This window comes from Vulpes lagopus, chromosome 6, assembly GCF_018345385.1.
Source record: "Vulpes lagopus strain Blue_001 chromosome 6, ASM1834538v1, whole genome shotgun sequence".
Lineage (NCBI taxonomy): Eukaryota > Metazoa > Chordata > Mammalia > Carnivora > Canidae > Vulpes > Vulpes lagopus.
In genome coordinates this window covers 60434314-60442346 of record NC_054829.1, presented here as the reverse complement: position 1 = coordinate 60442346, position 8033 = coordinate 60434314, and positions in this window count along the sequence as shown.

The window sequence follows — 8033 nt, the reverse complement described above, 5'->3', positions numbered from 1 at the left end:
CCCCCAATAATTTATTCAACTGGGTTGTTTCTTGTGGAATAAGAGAGTTCAGTTAATGGATGTGCTTCATGATGGGATAGAATGAACTAATGAATTTTGGAATTTCCCTCAGCAATGATATGTGTAAAAGTAGCCAACCTTAAAAGTAAATTTTATCAGCAAAAAGGGTTTATTTGGGACTAACAGAGGAATTACAAAAACAAAAACACTTCGCTGTTCAGTAAATCATTTTGATAGGTAATCAACAGTTTTAGGGTGCTGTATTTTTTTTAAAACAAAGACTATTTGAAACAGAGAGAGAGGAAGAGAGGGAGAGAAATCACAGGGCGGGGGGGGGGGGCAGATGGTGAGGGTGAAGCAGAATCCCCACTGAGCAGGTAGCCCAGTGGGGCTCAATCCCAGGACCCTGAGATCATGACCTGAGCTAAAGGCAGGCACTTAACCCACTGACCCAGGTATCCCTAGGACTCTGTACTTCTCAAGTCTAGAATTCATATGCAGGAGATTTGACTACTTGGGAAGAAATTTGAACTGTTAATCTATGAGACAAGATTCTACAAAAAATCATTTGATAAAGTAAAATAACTTCCCTTCTATGACTCTGAAAATTATATCAAATAAGCTTTGGACTGTCTATTTAATCCAGACATAATTAACTTAAGGTCCTGGAAGAGCTTCTCCAAAACTTACGGTGGAGGTGGGTTTCCAACTGTTCGCTCAAAATGCACATCTGCTCATTAAAGCTAATTGGTGTTTTCTGTCGTTAATGCTAGAATGCTGAGTTTCCTACTGCTGAATTTCCCGTTTGGAACATATATTACCAGGCCAGAGATTTAAGAGCAGCTGCCTTGAATTATTATGTCATTTCATCATAATATTATAAATTATTTGTACAATAAAAGCTGGGTTATCTGATATTGCCCTAAGAAGTTCTAGGAATCTTCTGTATCTCTGATGTGCTACCAAAATAAATCTTGATGCTAGTTGACTATTAATACTGAAATTCAATCAGTATTACACATTCTGAAGACATGTCAGTCATCTCAGTCTTTAGGTAAACAGAGGAAGGAAAAATCTTTCTCTCAAAATTCAAAAATAAGAGAAGCTTAAGAGATTCATAAGATATTCCTTTTTTTAAAGAAATAAAATGTGATTTAGGATACAGGGCTGCTGGATTTTTTTGCAGGTGATGTGTTCCCAAATACTTTATATAATTTAAAACATTAATTCAAGACAGAGCCTGACAAAGGGTGACCTTTGTTTTTGCTTATCTTCTAAAGAAGAAATGTCATGTAGCAATATTTAAATAGCATTTACTAAGCCAACTTCTTTTAGAATATATGATTTTTGATTTTTTAATTTGGGAGGATTTTCATTGTTTCAAACTTTGCGTATTAAGTATGACTTAATATCTTTATAATGCTCTATTTCAAATATAATGAAAAATACATTAAACATTATTACACTACAGAAGAAACTGGAAAGAATAGGAGAAGAAACTGAAGAATATTCATTAAAATAATCTGGTTGGGATGCGGGGCAGCCCGGGTGGCTCAGCGGTTTAGCACCACCTTCAGCCCACGGCCTGATCCTGGAGGCCTGGGATCGAGTCCCACGATTGGCTCCCTGCATGGGGCCTGCTTCTCCCTCTGCCTGTGTCTCGGCCTGTGTCTCTGCCTCTCTCTGTCTCTCATGAATAAATAAATAAAAATATTTTTAAAAAATAAAATAATCTGGTTTAGTTTAGCAACTATAATTTTTCCTTCATAATATTTGCAGCATATATGACAAAGAACCAATGTGCCTAATAATATACAAAGAATTCTTACAAGTCAACAATAAACAAGATAAGCTATTAAAATAAATCCTTCTCTCTACAGAATTTTCAGTAAAATCCACTTTACTCCTTAAAAAAGAAAAAGATAAACTATATTTTTCAAAAGGACAAAAGAAATGAAAAAGTGTTTCACAGAAGAAATATAACCTGTAAACATTAAAAGATGCTTGATATCAACAACAATTAAAGAAATTCAAATTAAAGAATAATTACATGCCATTTTCACCCTCTCAGAGTGACAAAAGTCAAAAAGACTGATAAATAGCCACTCTTATCATAGGTGGGGGTTGGAGGGGAGAAGGACTGTAATCACTGTTCATGAGGGTATAAATCGTTACAATCTCCAAAAGAGGGTGACAACCTGTGTGAAAACCAGAAATTTCACTTGTGGGAATTGGCCCCAAGAAAATAAAGCCATAAGGGGGACAAATGTCCATAAGCATTGTTGCCAGGATGCAGGATGTGGCTGCCAGCCTCATGCATGACGCCCGACCCAGGTTTCACTGGTGCCAACTAGCACACATTACCTGGCCCTCCGGTGGCTTCCACCAGGAATCCAGGCATACAGAAAACACAGGTACTTCAGCAGCTGCTGTGAGGTGGGCAGGAACGCAGGGTGGATGGGACACCTCTCAGTGCCATTTCACTGAAAAATCCTCCAAGGAACCGCCTTTTCACTTGGGCCTCTGGCCAACCCTGTGGCTCCTCCCAGGTCACTATTATTCAGGAAATCCCGGTGGCCCTTCTTAAAAAGCCAGGCACAGGGGCTGGCCTTCAACCTTAGTCACAGTTTACCAGACTATCTGTGCCAAAGAGGCAGGATTGCTTGCAATAGCTGCTAAGAACATGAAAATGCCCCCGCTATTATGTTTGTAACAGTGGAAAAACTAGACCACAAGCACAAACATGTTCATATAGGGGATTAGGCAAATTATGATACATTCAGCCAATGGACTCATTTTTGAAAGGAATGAGTGGGGTCCATTTCAGACTAAAAATGGAACAATGTCTATGAGACACAACTAAAGAGAAGAGACTTGCAGAGCAGGATACATGCCTGCTTGTACGTGGAGGTACCCCAATGCCTGGAACAATGTCTTGAACAAATATTTGTTGACTGGATTTGCAAAGAGAAAAATCTAGAAGACCTACACCCTGGTCTACTCTGTTCCCTACAGTCTCCCAGAAGCTAGAAAATCATCTGGTAGCTCAGGTAATCACATAGTATGTCTTTAAAAAAATACAACTAACCCTGACAGGAGGAAGACTGCGGGAAGAAGGAAAAGAGGCCTCTTTTTTACTTTACGGGATCCTATATTCTTTAGCTTTTCCTACAAGCATGCCATACTACGGTGATCATTTATATAGTGGAGGAAGAGGGCAGAAAGCTCGAAGTTTTGAGAAAAATATGGGTAAAATAAATGTGTGTCCCACAATCTGTTATCCTTCAAATGATTCTCACTTTAACTATTTCATTCCTGCCATTGTGTTCGAAGTCTCTAAGTGGTCTAGGAAAAACTTAAAGTTACAAAGTATACAACTAATTGACTATGTCTGTTTCCAGGAATATTTCTTTCCACATCTACTTCTAGGTCCACAAGTATAAGTCTTGAATAATAGGAATTTTGGAGACCTAAAAACCCCCATTCCTCCAACACAGAAAGTAGCTAAAGCTTTTAATGTGGCATAAAGTAATATTCAGGTGTGGTATGAAAACAACACTCACGGGTGGTGTCAAAATTGGAGAGTTTCATGTTCTTGCTTTCAGTGGTGTGCTCCTGACCCAGGGACGGTGGGAGGAAAGCTGACACAAAATAGAGAGGGAATCCCGGCCCCACTGCCCTAGTAGGTGCCAGCCATGGACCTTAGGGCACCCGCTGTCACTAGTCTGTGAGTGTCCTGAACTCTCCCAGCACCCCTCGGAGAACATCTCCTCGGCCCTCTCCACCTGTTACCACTGAGATGCCCCAGAGCCAGGGCAGTGAGTTCTCCCTTGAGGCAAGGGAGGGGCCAGCCAGAATTTCTGGCCCAACATTTATTTTAAATCTTATTTTAATATATTTTTAAATATTTATTTATTTATTTATTTATTTATTTATTTATTTATTTATTTATTTATTTAACAGAGAGAGCACGCCCCTGAAATCTCATTCTAAATGTGCATTCTTGGGATCCCTGGGTGGCGCAGCGGTTTGGCGCCTGCCTTTGGCCCAGGGCGTGATCCTGGAGACCCGGGATCGAGTCCCGCGTCAGGCTCCCGGTGCATGGAGCCTGCTTCTCCCTCTGCCTGTGTCTCTGCCTCTCTCTCTCTCTGTGAGACTATCATAAATAAATTTAAAAAAAAAAAATTTTAAATAAATGTGCATTCTTCTCAAAACTGTGTATCTGCATTTGCTCCAATATAAAAGCATAAAAGTATTTCCCCCAAAATCTCCCAAATAAATCCTCTGTTCCAGGAAGGTGGGAGCTGTGTATATGGTGGTTTCAGGTATCCCCAGCACACATAGCAGCTGAGATTTGAGTTGAAAGACTACGGCAGAACCTGTCCGACCTCACCTTCAGCTCAGGTTTGATGATCAAAGTCTCCTGGCACCTCCAGGACTCCAGGATTCCCAGGCTCCAATCAACCACTCTATCTCCCCAGCACATGGCTGTCCTTACCACTCTTCTTTCCACTCAAAAAACATAGGGGACTTCTTACTTCCTTCTGCATTCAGCACAAACTCCTTCATCATGTTTTCCGGAATCTCCTACTCCCCCAACCTCATGCCACATCCCTGTCTACCTTGTCTGTCCAAGCCTCCCAATGATCCTGGCCCTGAGCCCCAGCCCTGTCCTGCTTTCATGTCGGTCCTCCCTAATGCTCACCTATTGCTGCTACCAGGTAGCAAGGGGTCCTGCCCCCTGGCTGGGCACCCTCATGTAGCCTCCTCATGGCTCTGGGTGCCAACCTTCCTAGGCAGACAAAACACTGGTTACTACATTTCTATACCCTGTACACCTCAACCAAATCAATTCAACTTATGCTGTATCCAGGTATGTGAATAACGGCCATTCAAGATGGGCACACGGAGCCTCTGTTAAAAGAGGACACAGTCTGGGCAGCCCTGGTGGCTCAGCGGTTTAGTGCCGCCTTCGGCCTGGGGTGTGATCCTGGAGACCGGGAATTGAGTCCCACGTGGGGCTCCCTGCATGGAGCCTGCTTCTCCCTCTGCCTGTGTCTCTGCCGGCCCCCACCCTCTGTGTGTGTGTTTGTGTGTGTGTGCCTCTCATGAATAAATAAATAAAATCTTTAAAAAAAGAAAAAAAAAAAAGAGAGACACAGTCTACTGGAGAAAGCAGTCCAGAAGAGGCAATGATTTTTCCTGCCTACAGTGTGAAGATGTCAAGAAGGCAGAAGGGGCAATATTCGGCCTGGGCCTCAAAGAGTGTGTTATGCTTCCCCAGCCCAAAGTTGGAAATGGGGCATGAGGTTGGCATGTGGAGACATCCCAAACAGAAGAAACTGCCTGAGCCAGAGGCATTGAAGACATGAAAGGCCCAAGCCTCTTCAAAATACCAAACACACTAGCTCAGTTCAAGACAGAGTTTTCAGGCAGCCCGGGTGGCTTAGCGGTTTAGTGCCGCCTTCGGCCCAGGGCCTGATCCTGGAAACCCAGGACTGAGTCCCACGTCAGGTTCCCTGCATGGAGCCTGCTTGTGTCTCTGTCTCTCTCTCTGTCTCTCTCTCTGTCATGAATAAATAAATAAAATCTTAAAAAAAAAAAAAAAAGACTGAGTTTTCACTAAATCTTCCCAGTCATGATATGCTTTCCCAGTTCCAGATAAAAGAAAACATTTTCAAGAATAGAGCAAAGCTTGGGCATGTTCTCTTGCAAATCCTTACTAGAGGGTAAACCTTATCCTTTGAAAGTAGATCCTTCTTTGTAAATATCCTGAAGCCAATTAAAGGATAACCTAATGATTCATGTGGGTTACCAAACTGGTTCATGCACTATGGAATGAGTAAAAAAGGAAGACCTAATGAGTCATCTTTATGCTCTAGAAACTGCGTAAAAAAGGAAGGACACTGATCTTGGCCTATGAAAGGTCTGAGAAGGCAATTTTTTTTTAAGATTTATTCATTTATTTTAGAGAGAATGCATGTGATAGGGGTGAGGAGAGAAACAGAGGGAGAGAGAGAATCTCAAGCAGACTTCTCGCTGAACACGGAGCCCAGCGATGCAGGGTTTGATCCCAAGACCCCGAGATCACGACCTGAGCCAAAACCAAGAGTAGGATGCTCAGCCAACTCCTCAGACACTCCTCAGAAGGCAATTTTAAAACTTAGTGACAAAGCAAGAAATATAGGAATAATCCTAGGTACTCCTTCTGCTTCTACCTCTACCTTAAAATACTGACCAAGATCTATAATCTTTTCCCTGACCAGTGAAAGACTCCATTGTCAATCAGAAAAGACCCCGAATAGCCAGGGGAATTTTAAAAAAGAAAACCATATCTGGGGGCATCACAATGCCAGATTTCAGGTTGTACTACAAAGCTGTGGTCATCAAGACAGTGTGGTACTGGCACAAAAACAGACACATAGATCAATGGAACAGAATAGAGAACCCAGAAGTGGACCCTGAACTTTATGGTCAACTAATATTCGATAAAGGAGGAAAGACTATCCATTGGAAGAAAGACAGTCTCTTCAATAAATGGTGCTGGGAAAATTGGACATCCACATGCAGAAGAATGAAACTAGACCATTCTCTTTTTTTTTTTTTTTTTAATGATTGTCTTTGAGAATGGCAGAGTGAATTACCAAGAGAATTGCAGGATTGCCAAGCAATTTTGAAAGCCCATTTGAGAATAGTAATTGTGAATTTATTTTTTTTAATTTTTATTTATTTATGATACTCACACAGAGAGAGAGAGAGAGAGGCAGAGACATAGGCAGAGGGAGAAGCAGGCTCCATGCACTGGGAGCCCGATGTGGGATTCGATCCCGGGTCTCCAGGATCGCGCCCTGGGCCAAAGGCAGGCGCCAAACCGCTGTGCCACCAACTCAAAATGGATGAAAGATCTAAATGTGAGACAAGATTCCATCAAAATCCTAGAGGAGAACACAGGCAACACCCTTTTTGAACACGAAGGCAAAAGAAACAAAAGCAAAAATGAACTATTGGGACTTCATCAAGATAAGAAGCTTTTGCACAGCAAAGGATACAGTCAACAAAACTAAAAGACAACCTACAGAATGGGAGAAGATATTTGCAAATGACGTATTAGATAAAAGGCTAGTTTCCAAGATCAATAAAGAACTTATTAAACCCAACAGCAAAGAAACAAACAATCCAATCATGAAATGGACAAAAGACATGAAGAGAAATCTCACAGAGGAAGACATAGACATGACCAACCAGCACATGAGAAAATGCTCCGCATCACTTGCCATCAGGGAAATACAAATCAAAACCACAATGAGATACCACCTCACACCAGTGAGAATGGGGAAAATTAACAAGGCAGGAAACCACAAATGTTGGAGAGGATGCGGAGAAAGGGGAACCCTCTTACACTGTTGGTGGGAATGTGAACTGGTGCAGCCACTCTGGAAAACTGTGGAGGTTCCTTAAAGAGTTAAAAATAGACCTGCCCTACGACCCAGCAATTGCACTGTTGGAGATTTACCCCAAAGATTCAGAAGCAATGAAACACCGGGACACCTGCACCCCGATGTTTCTAGCAGCAATGTCCACAATAGCCAAACTGTGGAAGGAGCCTCTCGGTGTCCATCGAAAGATGAATGGACAAAGAAGATGTGGCCTATGTATACAATGGAATATTACTCAGCAATTAGAAACGACAAATACCCACCATTTGCTTCGACGTGGATGGAACTGGAGGGTATTATGCTGAGTGAAGTAAGTCAATCAGAGAAGGACAAACATTTTATGTTCTCATTCATCTGGGGAATATAAATAATAGTGAAAGGGAATAGAAGGGAAGGGAGAAGAAATGTGTGGGAAATATCAGAAAGGGAGACAACATAAAGACTCCTAACTCTGGGAAACGAACTAGGGGTGGTGGAAGGGGAGGAGGGTGGGGGGTGGGGGTGAGTGGGGGACGGGCACTGAGGGGGACACTTGATGGGATGAGCACTGGGTGTTATTCTGTATGTTGGTAAATTGAACACCAATAAAAATTAATT